Consider the following 15,815-nt stretch of genomic DNA (forward strand, 5'->3'; position numbering starts at 1 on the left):
TTTTTTTTGTTAATTTATTTTATTTAGAGATATCTCCGACACTTAATCGACATTGGTTAATTAAAGTAATAAAGTTATGTGGAACCTTTAAATGTGTACTAATTGAAATACATGCAATTTCCACAAGTGTTCTCAAAACAGAGTGGCTATTGAAAATTAAATGCATAAATTCAGTCAATCGAACCACTTTCTCTCTCAATGATATTTGTTTCCAGTTGTGTTAACATCACAGCGGCAAGGAAATTTCCTGATAAACTCATCTGTGTGCCTACTGCAAATAAATTAACTACATAAATATCAACTATTTTCATATCTAAAACGATTTGTTCCGACTGCGTACGTACGGTTTACCGAGAGTGTGGGAATGATTACCTTTTAGTGTGTGCTTCTTTTATTAAGAAAAATGTTATGAGTATTACCACTTATTATACTTTTTGTGGAGTTTTATTATGTTTTGCTGGATTTCGAGGTCACTATTGCAATTTGCTTTTGAATTTTATTGTGATTGTTTATCTACCACATGTTACACATAGTACACCAGTCATCTAAGGGTCCATTGAAACACTTGAAGCTTATCGAACTTGGGCGCTCATTACTCGTTTATGTTTCTTTTTAGCCAAGTTTAAAATTCTAAAAATCTGATCACATCTTTGCTTTATCTAACTAATATATTTTTGTTATCTAGCTATTTTAAGATTTTTTTCTTATTATTTCATTGCCATTGTAACTATAAAAATTAACATAAAATAAACTAGCGAACAATTTATTTTGATATTGTATAATACAAAATAATTAATAGTGCTCTATATATAAATTGCAGACAGTGTATAAGGTGATACGGTTTTTTGCACTTAAGCCTTTCTTTCCATTTACTTAGAGCGACAAGAGCCCTGGCTTCAGTGTTCACATGGTCAGAAAGTCTTTCCATATGATATGACTTTGCGTATTTGTTGATTGATGTGGCAACTGAGTCAATTGCGAGATCGCGTTCAAGATCGTGACTGCGAACATATCAAGGCGCATTGACGGCGCATCTTAAAACTTTGTTTTGAAATCGCCTTAAGCAGCCCCAAAGTTGTATCCCATTAGTCTAATCTAGTCTGAACATCTGCTTGTAGACAAGAATTTTGTTAAATGTGGATAAGGCAGAGTTTCTACCAGTAGCCAATACATGTTTTGGATTTTTATTTCTAATTCTTTTTTTCTTTTTGACATGTGCACTCCATCTAAGTTTTGTGTCCAGGGTCATGCCTATGTATTTCGCAGTATTGTGATATGATATTTGCACACCGTTCAAGTACAGAGGCATATATCTAGTAAAACTACAGCGATGCTACTCAAATTTGATTTTTTTAGTACTTAAGTAACCGTACAAATGATTGACCTTCAGCCCTCTATATTGCCCACAAGCCTAGACTTAGCCTAGAGTATGCACGTCCTTATTCTCGATACTCTCCATTATTCTCGAAATTACAACTGGTGTTGCGTGATTTCTGAAAAATATTTGTTATAGATTCTGGACACATGGTATGTATTTAATTTAATTTTAATAATATAAATATTGATTTAGTTAATGTATGTAGGATAGCCCTTCCAAATAAACGCACTTCGTTCAACTTTATAATTAGCATACACTTTTATTTAAAATACATAAATGTTAAATGTTCATGCACAAACTGAATACGTGAAGTCCGTCCGTTTGAACGTCCTACATGTGTGACTGTGTGACTGTAACGACTGTGCTCTTGTCCTGTTTGTTAAGTTGGTTGTGCCTTATCAGTGCTGCCTATTGTCATAGGTCAGTGTTGGTCTTTGTAAGTGAGGTGAGTATGCGTACGTATTAATAGGTGTGTCCCCTACGTGTTGTCCTGTCATCTCTTCCCACAATCGGCCATCCTGCACTTTCATTCGACCCGAATGAAGGATCAAATTTTTCATGAATCGCGACGGTAGTCGTGGGTCCAGGTCCTTTCGTGATCTCCAACTTTCACAACTTGCATCTGCCATGTTTCAACTTCTTAATGATCTTGTACGGTCCAAGATATTTTGTTTCAGCTTCAGCCCAGATCCATACTGTGTACGTTTGATTGCTACCAGTTCATTAATTTTGTACTCAACTTCATGTTCTTCGCTTGAAGACAACATTGTAGGTCTTCCGAGTGATTTTCTTTCTTTGTAAACGAATCCATGTTCTCTTTCGCTTGAAGACGGCTTTTCTCACGCTCTGAGTCGATTTCTTCTGTTGCGAAGTTTTCTAAAAGCTCTTCCAGATTCGGCATTTCAGCCACTCGCATTTCTAATCCAGTTAATATCTTAAACGGCGATATTTTGGCAATTGTTAGATGCTGAATACCTTCTTTCACACAGTACTCTTTGAAAAGAGTTGACGTAAATGTGGAGCCTCTGTCGCTGATTATGCGCTTTGGATTTCCAAATACCGACGACTGCTTCCTAAGTCTGTCAACTACTGCCTCTGTCCCGTGTATTTTGTTGGATAAAGCCAAACAAATTTGGAAAATGCGTCGACAACCATAGGTCCAACGTGGTCAACGTGGTATGTACCTAAAGGACAGTCCTCCTTGTTAATTGGACTCAGCCAGCCTTCCCTTTTTCCCTACTTTATTTTCGTTTACCAAACATTCGATACAGCTTTCTACTACGAGAGATGTTTTCGCTTTCAACTGTGGAATATAATATGTTTTCTCCACTATGTCTAAGGTTTTCTTACTGGAGAAGTGACCTTGTTTATGTGCAATCCTTATCACTTCCTCCTCCATGAGTGAAGGGACTACTATCAACTCTTTGATGGGGTCCTTGTGTAATATGCCGTATTTCATATAGTAATCCTCGTATTCGTCCTTTTCTAAAATCTTCCGTACAATGAATGAATCAATGAATCTTCCATGAGTAGACAGGAAACTCTGCTCAACGCGTCTACGTGCCTCATTTTAGTGCTACTTCGATGCTCTATTTCGTAATCAAAATCCTGTAAATACATTGCCCAGCGCGAAACTCTTAAGGGTACGTCTCGTTTCTTCATCGTCATGGCGAACGCATTACAATCGGTTACTATTCGGAATTTAAGTGCTTCGATGATGGCTAAGACTTCGAGTTCGTACGAATGGTAAAACTCCTCACACGGTTTCGTCTTCCGACTCATATACTGGACTGGATGAAAGTTCTGATCATCTCTATTCCTCTGCAATAGTAGTGCCCCATATCCGAATTTCGATGCGTCTGTATGCACCTCTGTTACTGCTCGCGGATCGTATAACGTTAAAACTGGCTTGATTATTGCCGCTTTTAGTTGCTGAAATGCTGTTAGTTGCTCATCACCTAGTTCATATCGTACATCTTGTTTCAACATTTCTGACAATGGTCTCGCAATTTTTGCGTAAACTTCGATGAATCGCCTAAAGTACGAGGTTAGTCCAAGGAATCGTTGCATAGCTTTTTTATCACGTGGCAGCGGGAACTGTTTGATGGCGTTCGTCTTCGCCTCGGATGGTTTTATGCAACTATTCTTGATAATATAACCCAGGAACTCAACTTTCCTCACCAGAAACTGACACTTGCTCCAATTGATTCGCAATCCACTAGCTGCAGCTGTCTTCAGCACAACTTCCAAGTTCTTGATGCCCTCGAATTCATCTTTGGAAGGAATTATAAGGTCATCCATGTACGCAATCACGATCCCATCTTTTATCAAATCTCTGAATACGGCTAGAATGAATCTCACAAACACTGCTGGTGAATTACAAATTCCAAATGGTACATACAAAAACTCATACTGTCCGGTACCCGTAACAAATGACGTATATTTTGTGGATTCGGCGCTTACGGGCACGTGAAAAAATCCATTTACCAAATCAAGTGTCGTATATATCTGGGCACCTTGCAAACACTCGACTACTTCATCCATCAATGGCATCGGGAAATTGTCCCTTAGTATTTTCGCATTCAATCTCCTATAATCGCAGCATATCCTCTTTTCACCGTTCTTTTTAGGTACCAGAACAATTAGTGATGCATATTCCGATGTGCTGGGTTTAATGACCCCTTCTTCCAACCATCGTCCAACTTGCTCATCGACCCAAATCTTATCTACGTGGGATACTCGCCTCGGCCTCTCGTATAGCGGCTCTTCGTCTTTCATTACAATTTTCATCTCGACAGGCGACTTCACGTTCTTCGCTGGTCGATACTCGGTTATCAACTTATCTATCATCACCGCATGTGTGTGACTGAGATGCTGCAGATCGATGTGTGATAGGTGCCGTAAAAATCAAATCTTTGAATAATAAATTGCTGTTCCTGCTTATCTTCCTCATTGTATTCATATTCTCTTTCGCACCCCTTTCTGGCTTGTTGACTTTGACGAAAGTTTTACATTCGGATGCTTTATGTCCTTCTCTTCCGCAACTGTAGCAGGTGAATCTGCCCTGAGGATAATCTCTAGCCATGTGTGAACTTTCTCCGCATCTAAAACACTTCCTTTCTCCGGAATTGAAATTCGATGTTACTCTGTTTGATGACGATGATTTGAACGGATTTTTAGATTGGAATGGTGGCTTTCCAGAGTTGATTCGTTCGTAAATTTTGATCTGCTCCTTGAGATCACCTTGCTTGGTATAAATTGGTTTTTTTACTTTAGAATCCGGAATACCATCGATGAAATACACTATAAGGCTGTGGTCATCTAAGTTTATAGGTTTCCCGATTTCCATCAGACAATATAGGTATTCACGCATATCTTCGTTCTGTCGTTTACGTCGGTTCCTCAATGTACGATGTACATCAATTGCTGATACGGTGGTACCAAACTCGCTCTTCAATGCTGATTTCAACGAACTCCAACTACAAATACCAACTTGACCACGTACGAACATCTTTGAAGCTCCCTTAAGTAATTGCTTGGCATAGATATATTTCTGTAGTTCATTCCACTGTACAGCACCCACATTATCTTCGAAGTCTTGTAGCCATTGTTCAAAATTAGGCTGTCCTGCACCACTAAATGGAGTCAGGGAATCTTCCACATCACGAAGTGTAAACATCGATCGCTCTACAATCGGTGTATTCACGCTGCGTCTACTACCGGCGTCTTCGACTTCATCCTCGCTTGCATTCAGGCCGAAGTGTTCCAGCAATCTGTCCTGCAGTACGGTTTTCCGTCCACTAGCTACTAATCCCAACCTTTCCAAGTTTTCCCTAAGTCCGTCCACAGTCAATGCTAAAATCTGTTCGCGGTCCATTGTCTTACAATGCTCTTACCAATTCAATTACAAAATCAATATCAATACAAATTAAGGAAGAAGTGAAATACAGTGGACTCGCGATAATATGAACTAATTAAAAACAGGACTGTTAATTTTTGCGAGATGGTTCATATTTACAAAAGGTGCAAAAACGAAAAAATGTAGCATTAAATTAATTTTTTTTTATTTTAAACTTCAAAATAAACTTGTTTTATTAATTTTGTTGGTTACACAAGTAAAACAATGTTGCATGTAAACAAAACAGTTTAGATATAATTTCATATTATACATATTTTAATTTTATAAAAAGTTGAAGCTCATTTTGGAAAAAAATCGGTAATCCTCTTTTGCTGTTTCTTTTGTTCAACCACCTTAAAAACTGCTTTTTCCCTTAGGTTCTTTAATACATTTAATTCCTTTTGTTCAACCATTTTACTTTCAGCCCATTCCAAAGCATTATTAAATATGTCAATAGCTTCTCTTGCTGTAATCGTCTTTTGCGACTCTACAGTATAGTCGTCTTCGTCGGATATTTCTTGTATTTCATTTTCATTGAATTCAATAGCATCCTCGTTCCATTCTCTAACGTCGCAAGCAGTGCTGCCAATCTGCAGTGAATATAAATATGTAGTAAATACAACTTTTTTTGTAAAAGATTGGCTGCGGTCTCCTCCAAGTCCCCACATTCATCTTCAAGTTCCTTCGAAGGATATTCAAAGGAATTTCATCTTCAGGATCTTCTTGATTTTCAAGCATACTCAAAACGTTGTTCTAGCATTTTGATAGCGCAGCCTCATCCACTTTATTCCATGCAGATTCAAGGGTAATAATAGCGTCCTTAAGTGAAATTTGCTTAATAGACTCTAGCAAGTCACATCCTGTTGCAGCAACGGAGACCAAAAGACTGTTTCTGTAATACAGTTTTGTAATCCTGATTGCATTTTGGTCCATGGGTTGTATAAGGGGGTGACGTTGGGTGGCATAAACATTGCTAAAATAGAGCCGTCTTCACTTTTAAGTTCATTCTCCGGTGGATGCTTTCGGAGCGTTATCAATTAAAAGAACAGCTTTAACTGGTAGACCTTTTTTGTCAAAAATTTCGTTACCTACATAAGTTGTAACACACATACATAAGTTGTAAGCTACTGAAATACGAGTTAAAACTTACCTCAGGTATGAATGAACGATGGAACCAATCTTTGAAGATAGCGGCAGTCATCCAAGCGGACTTTGAATGTCTATAATGAACAGGGCAGTCAAACTCCTTAAAACAACGGGGGTTTCTGGCCTTGCCTATCATAAGGAGCTTGAGTTTGATGAGATCCTTCCGCATTTGAACAGCACAAGAATGTTATTCTTTGCTTTTCCATCTTTGCTCCTGGGGCTGTTTTTTCTAATGATGATACATACGTCTTTTGTGGTAAAAGTTTCCAAAATAAACCGGATTCGTCGGCGTTGTAAACTTGCTCCCGGCTTAAACCAAGCTCTTCCATTTTCGTCTTTAGAGCTTTTTTGAATGGATCGACCAACTGGGGCTGTGAAGATAGTTTTTCCCCAGAAACTTGGAGCAACCCAACGCCATATCTCTTTTTGAAATTTTGGAGCCATCCATCACTGGCATTGAGGTCAAGGCAATTTTCTTTAATTGTACAATGAAGCACCTTCGCCTTTTCTTTTAACATCAGTCCGCTCACCGGAAGTTTTTTGTCCCTCATATGCAAAAACCATCTATACAACGATTTTTCCAATTTTGGATACTCTGATGGACGCATAGTTTTCCTTTTTTCAGGACCCATAAATGTATTGTTAGCACATTTAAGGATAGCATTTTTATTTTTCTTTATTCCACATACTGTAGACTTTGCCACTCCATATTTAGTTGCTAAATTTGTAACACTTGCACCTTTTCGTAAGCATTCCAAAATATCGGATTTGTCTCTTAAAGTCAGGAACGTATGCTTTTTTGAGTGCATGTTTCAAAATTATTTACATTTGATTATTTCTTAAGAAAATAAAGAGGCAGACGACTGACGTAGACAAAAACAAACCCTGTAAAGAGCACATGTAAGCATTTTCGAGCGATGGGTAAATACATATGTATGTACATGAATATTGAATGCGAATATCTACGGAATTCCCCAAATTACAAAGCGCTTTAAATTCGTTATTGACAACAATATTGTTCATATTTTAGAGCTTTTGTCCAAAGTTCATATTTTAGAGTAGTCAATGGTAGCCAAAAAGTGTTCATATTTTGAGGGTTCATAATTTAGGGTGTTCATATTATCGCGAGTCCACTGTATTACAAATTTTAAATTTTATAGACATATTAAAAATATAAAATTCCGCAAATTCTTAAAAAATTTTACAATATGTTACAGAATGAAAATGGTTACAAAGTTTATTAAAATTATTTCGAATAATAATATTGGAATAATGTTTGTAAAATGAAATTGAATTACAAAATTTATTAAATTGAATTGAATTATAATGTGAATATAAAATTATATGGCTTTACTTTATTCGCCTCAACTGTACTTGTGAATTGTTTTACAGTTGTCCTCTTTTGGTTACCGCTACTGTATTTGTTCACTTCTCTGCTACTATACCGCCACCAACGCTTTGCTGCTGTCTTCTCTGTTACCAACGCCTTGTTGCTGCCTTCTCTGCTTTACACCGCTACGATTGCCTTGATTATGATATAAAGTTAAAATTTACACATTCACATTTGAGATATAAAAAATGTCAATTTAAAGGTTTTTTTTTCCCGCGGGGCTACCATCTCACTCTGACACCATATTTGTAGGATAGCCCTTCCAAATAAACGCACTTGGTTCAACTTTATAATTAGCATACACTTTTATTTAAAATACATAAATGTTAAATGTCCATGTACAAACTGAATATGTGAAGTCCGTCCGTTTAACGACTGACCTCTTGTCCTGTTTGTTAAGTTGGTTGTGCCCTATCAGTGCTGCCTATTGTCATAGGTCAGGGTTGCTCTTTGTAAGTGAGGTGAGTATGCGTACGTATTAATAGGTGTGTCCACTGCGTGTTGTCCTGTCATCGCTTCCCACATGTATTATTTTGTTTTTTTCGGGAAAACAATATAAAATAACGAAAAAATATTTTTTTAATTTTTTAAAAATTAAAGTTGTGTTATAGTGTCGGGGGAGGTCGAGTTATATATTAATTTTTTTTACTAAACTTCAGGGGTTCTACTTATCATATAAACTTAAACTTTTTCCCTATCTTTCCCCCACTTAAAAAAAAAGCAGGTTGAATTAGGTTGTTCACTTGCATAAAATGTGTACTGCTTTATATATTTTAAATACTGAAATCCTGCTAAATTATTCCATACAGGTAGTATATAAATGCTTTAAGGGGGCCCACTTTTTGGTGAAATCCCATATCTCGGAACCCGACCAAATTGAGTATGTGATATTATTTTAATATTTCTATGTCACAGTGTGAAAATGAGCGAAATCGGACTACAATCACGCCTACTTCCTATATAACACAATTTAAAATTCCATTTGATTCTTTCACTTTCCAAAACACAAATAAAGAAATAAGTAATATAACGGAATGAAATGCGGTAATAAGTATTCCACGATGTGACCAAAAATTGTTCAAATGCAACCAAAACTGTTAAATCCCCTAGGTACCGAATATGTGGACCCCGGTACCTACAATTGACTCATGTTCGAAAATATCGTTCAATGTGTGAGATATGAAATTAAAATTCACAACGAAGCCTTATCTGCCAATAGTATTTTTTTGTATCACAAATCGGTTGAATCGGGTCAATATTTCCAAGAGCTCCCATATACCTAATATAAACATTTTCGAACTTCTAGGTCACTTTATGCCAAATATATCCGAAAATATTTGAGTCATCTCAATGAAAAATTTCAAAACATGTTTTACTCATAACAGTGTATCCCTGCGGTTTTCTTTGGGCGAAAACTTCTCCCTTGCCCCCCTTTTCGGTTGCACCTGAACTTAGCCCTTCCTTACTTGCTTTCTTTATATATATTGCATTATTATACCCAATCATGCATTTTTATTCATTTTCATTCATAAAATGACTTTAAATATTTTTGTCCGGTTTTTGAGACCAAATGTTCCTATGTGCGTTGCTCTGTTCGAAATGAAGGGTTGCTACATTAAAAACGGTCACAGTTCTTAAACTACAAGTAACTTGTAGAATTATGTGCAGCTGCGCTTTTGGCTCAAGTAATTCACACTATGCAATTTACGAATACGGTTTTATCATGCATGAAGGAGGAGAGCGTTTTAATATTTTTGTTGCCAATCGCATTACAAGTATGCAATACTAAACAAATGACATAAAGCGGCGGTATGTACCAACACATCTCAACCCTGCAGGCATATAGTCGAAAGGTGCATCGCACATAGAGTTATCAAGCTCTTCACTTTGGAATTTTGGATACCTATTTCTGCTTGATTTGATTTCTTAGTGATTTTCAACATAACCTTTGTATGGGAGGTGGGCGTGGTTATTATCCGATTTCTTCCATCTTTGAACTGTATATGAAAATGCCTGAAGGAAACGACTCTATAGAGTCATATACAGTTCAAAGATGGAAGAAATCGGATAATAACCACGCCCACCTCCCATACAAAGGTTATGTTGAAAATCACTAAAAGTGCGTTAACCGACTAACAACAAACGTCAGAAATACTAAATTTTACGGAAGAAATGGCAGAAGGAAGCTGCACCCAGGCTTTTTATAAATTGAAAATGGACGTGGCGTCGCCCACTTATGGACCAAAAACCATATCTCGGGAACTACTAGACCGATTTCAATGAAATTCGGTATATAATATTTTCTTAACACCCTGATGATATGTACAAAATATGGGTGAAATCGGTTCACAACCACGCCTTCTTCCAATATAACGCTATTTTGAATTCCATCTGATGCCTTCTCTGTATAATATATATATTAGGAACCAATGATGATAGCGGAATAAAACTTTACACAAATACGGTATTTGAAAAATATGTAAAAGACTGATAATGAAATCTCGATTATCACTTTATCGTGAGAGAGTATAAAATGTTCGGCGACACCCGAACTTAGCGCTTCCTTACTTGTTTTTTACAAATTTTAGAATCAGTCATGACTTTTGGTCACGTCGAAATTGTCAGAAATTTAAATGACACACTGTTTAGAGGTTCCTTAACATTCGCTTTGAAAATCTGACACGCTCGAATAACTTTTTTTTTTAACCTCTCATTACGTTCCCCCCTCCTCTATCGACTATCAGAAATACAATGCGCGTTTATACCATAAATGACTGACGAGCTTGAGTATTTTTATGTCACTGTTTTTTTTTTTACATTTTTTAAAATAATCACCCGCTCTTCCCCCCACTAAAATGGAAAACTTCGCCTACACTTTCTTTTTCTTTAACCGTTATCTTGACAATCTAGTAAGTCTCCATGACGCTCCAGTATCTGCAAATTCAGCACTCTAGACTCCCCTACTATTATATTTCAGCGTCAAGCAACGTAAATACATACGGGTATCTTATATATAAAAATGAATCGCAAAATATGTTGCTAAGCGCATAACTCAACAACGCCTAGACCAAGTTGGCCAATTCTTTTTTTCTAAATGTTCGCTGAGGCTCAAAGACGGTTTTACGGCGAGAAAAATTCGAATAATTGCCGGAAAACCCCATACAAACGAATGAATGTTTATTTGTTAGTGACGTCTCGAGAACGGCTGAACCAATCTTGATGACATTTTCAGAGGTTGTTCGCCGTGGATCGGGCAAAGTTTAGAAATAAAAAAAACCGTATGCTTTTCGTTAGGAAAAGTCGGAAAATTGGACAATTCCAAAAAGTAACTTTTTCTCATACAAAATTTTTTTTTAATTTTTTTGTTTTGGTTTTTAATTATCTGAATCGTTCAAATTTGTCGTTTGCTTTCTTTATTCCGGCTATTCAAAAAAAAATATTGAAAATTATTCAGTGAAAACTTTATGTGTGTTTCACACAAAGTGATCGCATACAGATTGAAATTTGTTAAACAGTAAATACCTACCCTTGTTTAAGATTCGATTATAAAAACAAACAGCTTACCTGCACAGGAGCTGTGGGCTAATTTTGTTTGGGGGTTGCTGGATTAGTCGAAAAAAGATATGAGATAAGTAAGGCTGGTTTCTGTGCTTCAGCATCTTGTTATTGTCACATTTTCACTTTCTGGAACAATGAATATTTTAGTAACGTTTGAAGGTATGAGAGTTATGCTCTGAAATTCTAAATAAAACATTGACCAAATTGAAAGGTGAATTTTGTAGTCCCCTTGGAAAAATCCTTCGTCGTGACGGCCATCAGAGACTTCTTCGATAAAACTTTTACATCCTTAATTGAGTCAAAACGTTGTCTTCGAATGGTCATGTGAATTTGCTGAATAGGCAGAAGTTACACGAAGGTACATAAGGCAAATGCGGTGTTTGCATCACGATATTAGTTGAAAATGTGGCGAAATGATCCCGAATAACCAATGCAGTATGAGATGGTGCATAATCGCACTTCTCTGTTCAATAAATTCGTACATAGTAAAAATCGAATAATTCACTTTTAGAGCCTCACAAAACGACGCCCATCTCAAATACTAATGAATATTAGCCCGTGAAGTGTATCACAGGTATAACCAACAGTACTACCAACTTACTGAAAAAAAATTTACCGATTCGAAAAACACGCGAAGTATAAATTAATTCAAATTAATTCACCTTTCAATTTGATCACAGTAGCACTTGCTACATACATAAAACATAGAACATTAAATATTCTTGATCTCAGCTATTTACGTTTAAACACTCAGAACAATGCAGTTCTTTATAACTACTTAATTGCAATCGTTTAGGTTTTTCCATTAATGGTTTCCAGCTTAAGTTAATTTAAATTTAAAATCTACACCCTTTTGAGGTAAGAGCTCCTGTGATAAAGGCAAAGAGATGAATGTGAAATAAAACGAATATTTATAAGATCATATGCGGTCTCAATCTATTTGTTTACTAAATGGTCGAAACAATGCCAAGCAAAATCTTACCAAAGCATTGTTGAAAGAGTTTTTCGGCAATAATTTCTGTCTTCCAAAATTAGTACGCTTATACGAATAATTTTACCCGAAATGATTATTGTTTTGGAAATATTTTCTGTCCTAAGTCGTTTAACTTTCAACTGTCAGAAGTGGATTGCAAAAAACACAACTTCACGCGGTAATAAGGGGCACCTGTGAACTAAAAAAATAAAGTTTATGAGCTCATTTAGTTTTTTTACTACATTTTGCTTTATGTTCGCGATGTCATTGACCACCTATACTCTCAGCTCAATACATAACGAGAACGCGAAACCCTTATAGATCAACAAATATAACATTTATGTAAGTATTTAATATAACTTTGGTCATTATAACACTCGAATAGGAAATGACAATTTATATGAAAAATTTATAATGAATTTTATTACTTATTTAAAACAACACCGTCAATTAGAGGCATTAAAAACAAAATTTTCAAAAGCGAGCTATAAAATATACATAAATAATCAATGTAATCATTAGATTTCATGTGGATTTTCAGCTTTTGTAATTTTATAGCCGACGTGATGGCATGTTTAAAAAAAATAAATACATGTTCATTATTCTGCTTTAAATTGGTAGGATTAAACACCTTTTTATGAAGAAGTTTTGAAGCGGCCGTCGTAAAATTTCATTACAGTAAGTCAACAATTCTCTCCTAACATCTTTGTTTCTAAAAAACGAAATACAAAATTCGCGATAATTTTCGAACAAACCTCGCACACATCAACATTATTAATTTACCAAATTAGTTTTTAGAATGAAATTTAGTAATTTATATCTTTACAGGTTCTTGGGAAACATGTGGCCCATAACCGCAATAAATTCTGAGTAAGTAGAACAGCTAAATGATATATGCATATACGAGTTCGTTGTAACAAAATACTAGTTGTTTTCGTGCAATTTAAATATTTAAGTTGTGCTAAATGTTCACAAATGATTTCACATACGTAATACATTGCCTCTTAATTAAAATTGAAGTTAACCAAGATAACGCAGCACGAATATTTTTATACCGAAGTCACTCACATTTTCTGTAAAATATTAGATTCTTGCATAATTTGTTTCCTATTTTAAATTCCAGTAAATTCTTTTCAAGAAGAGCAGTGAAAATTATTTGCTAACTAGCTGACCCCGCAGCCGTTGTCCTGCGTGAAATTATGTGTTTTGAAATGAAAAAAAGTTAAAGTTATCATTTCATTTATTTTATTTTTTTTTCAATGTAACGCAGCTTGATAAACAGCATTTTTTGGTTTCTGTTCTGGTGGTTTTCCAATTCGTGAGCACGCCACGTACTATATCTGACCGTGTGAAATTTCCAAATTATGCCACACACTATGCCATTATCCTTGTGTTCTGTTGATTATCATCTCAAATGCAATTTTCACTGGAAACGGAATCGATAGAACTCAGAAGAACTCTTAGAATCTAAAATTCTGCCCCCTTGTATTCGATAGCGCAGATTGCGAAACATAATAATGACAGATCCAACTTTGAGATGCAAATGATGCTGGGGCATACCAAGCCTCTCCAAAGCATTTCGAAATTCCACTGGATAATTTACGGTTTCGTCTTCCTTGTCAAGACGATCGATCGATTTATATGAGCGCAAACCTCCCGGAATTTGACTTTGAATCTTCCAGTTTAAGTCAACAACATCGGTATTTTTGGCAGCTAACATTGCGCGTGCACTTAAGGAATCGTAGTTACGATAATTTGGCCAATGTCCGAACATTCGTGATGAATTCATCTTTCGTGAATTGATAAACGGCGGATGGAATTGATATCGAACTATCGGAAGTATCAACCGGAATTTATCCATTTCCAATTTTTTGCGAAGACGATGTAAAATGTCTTCGGCAATGTCATTTTTGTTCGTACCTCATAATTTCACTCCTGTGATTATCATGTTCCAGCAATTGTAATTGCTGGCATGCTTCTTAAAAAGTTGCACACACCGTACCATTCACAGTACGCAATGACTCAAATAAAGTTGAACCGCGTACATTAATCAATAGCAACCGAAGGTAGCAATCGTCGTTTTTCGGGTGGGTTGTGTAAATTTGTCCTAATGCATTAGTTGAGAACACACCTGGATGTCCATCTACTGGTTGGTATTGCTTTCTGCGTAACTATTTCTTCGACGATGCATTCCATGTATAATATCAAGGTATTTCCGAATAGAGCAATGTTCTCGCAAACGAATCTCTGACGATAGTTGAGAAAAAACTCGCAATGTTAATTTTCTTGCTGGTGTTTCCACTGGCTGTAGTGGGTTGAAATACACTCGTTGACCATTCTCCAAATGAACGGCGAGACGCACAACAGTCAGAAAACGTTCATTAATTCTTCTTCTTCTTAATTGGCGTAGACACCGCTTACGCGATTATAGCCGAGTTAACAACAGCGCGCCAGTCGTTTCTCCTTTTCGCTACGTGGCGCCAATTGGATATTCCAAGCGTAGCCAGGTCCTTCTCCACTTGGTCCTTCCAACGGAGTGGAGGTCTTCCTCTTCCTCTGCTTCCCCCGGCGGGTACAGCGTCGAATACTTTCAGAGCTGGAGTGTTTTCGTCCATTCGGACAACATGACCTAGCCAGCGAAGCCGCTGTCTTTTAATTCGCTGAACTATGTCAATGTCGTCGTATATCTCGTACAGCTCATCGTTCCATCGAATGCGATATTCGCCGTGGCCAACGCGCAAAGGACCATAAATCGTTCGCAGAACTTTTCTCTCGAAAACTCGCAACGTCGACTCATCCGTTGTTGACATCGTCCAAGACTCTGCACCATATAGCAGGACGGGAATTATGAGTGACTTATAGAGTTTGGTTTTTGTTTGTCGAGAGAGGACTTTGCTTCTCAATTGCCTACTCAGTCCGAAGTAGCACCTGTTGGCAAGAGTTATCCTGCGTTGGATTTCTAGGCTGACATTGTTGGTGGTGTTTACGCTGGTTCCAAGATAGACGAAATTATCTACGACTTCAAAGTTATGACTGTCAACAGTGATGTGAGAGCCAAGTCGCGAGTGCGACGACTGTTTGTTTGATGACAGGAGATATTTCGTTTTGCCCTCGTTCACTGCCAGACCCATTTTCTGTGCTTCCTTGTCCAACCTAGAGAAAGCAGAACTAACGGTTCGGGTGTTGAGGCCGATGATATCAATACCATCGGCATACGCCAGCAGCTGTACACTCTTATAGAAGATGGTACCTTCTCTGTTTAGTTCTGCAGCTCGAACTATTTTCTCCAGGAGCAGGTTGAAGAAGTCGCACGATAGGGAGTCCCCTTGTCTGAAACCTCGTTTGGTATCGAACGGCTCGGAGAGGTCCTTCCCGATCCTGACGGAGCTTTTGGTGTTACTCAACGTCAGTTTACACAGCCGTATTAGTTTTGCGGGGATACCAAATTCAGACATCGCGGCATAAAGGCAGC

The 15,815-nt window shown here is 37.0% G+C and overlaps 1 long non-coding RNA gene across 1 annotated transcript in view; it reads right to left on the bottom strand.

The window, feature by feature from the left end:
• LOC126751219 (uncharacterized) overlaps positions 1–15,469 on the bottom strand; it is a 231,048-nt gene extending 215,579 nt beyond the window's left edge. Inside the window, exon 1 of the long non-coding RNA XR_007665863.1 lies at positions 14,973–15,469. This is a non-coding gene — a long non-coding RNA (uncharacterized LOC126751219). The remainder of the gene's footprint in view (positions 1–14,972) is intronic.
• Positions 15,470–15,815: the final 346 nt, after the last annotated feature.

The sequence above is a fragment of the Bactrocera neohumeralis genome, chromosome 2 (assembly GCF_024586455.1).
Source record: "Bactrocera neohumeralis isolate Rockhampton chromosome 2, APGP_CSIRO_Bneo_wtdbg2-racon-allhic-juicebox.fasta_v2, whole genome shotgun sequence".
In the NCBI taxonomy this organism is placed as follows: Eukaryota; Metazoa; Arthropoda; class Insecta; order Diptera; family Tephritidae; genus Bactrocera; species Bactrocera neohumeralis.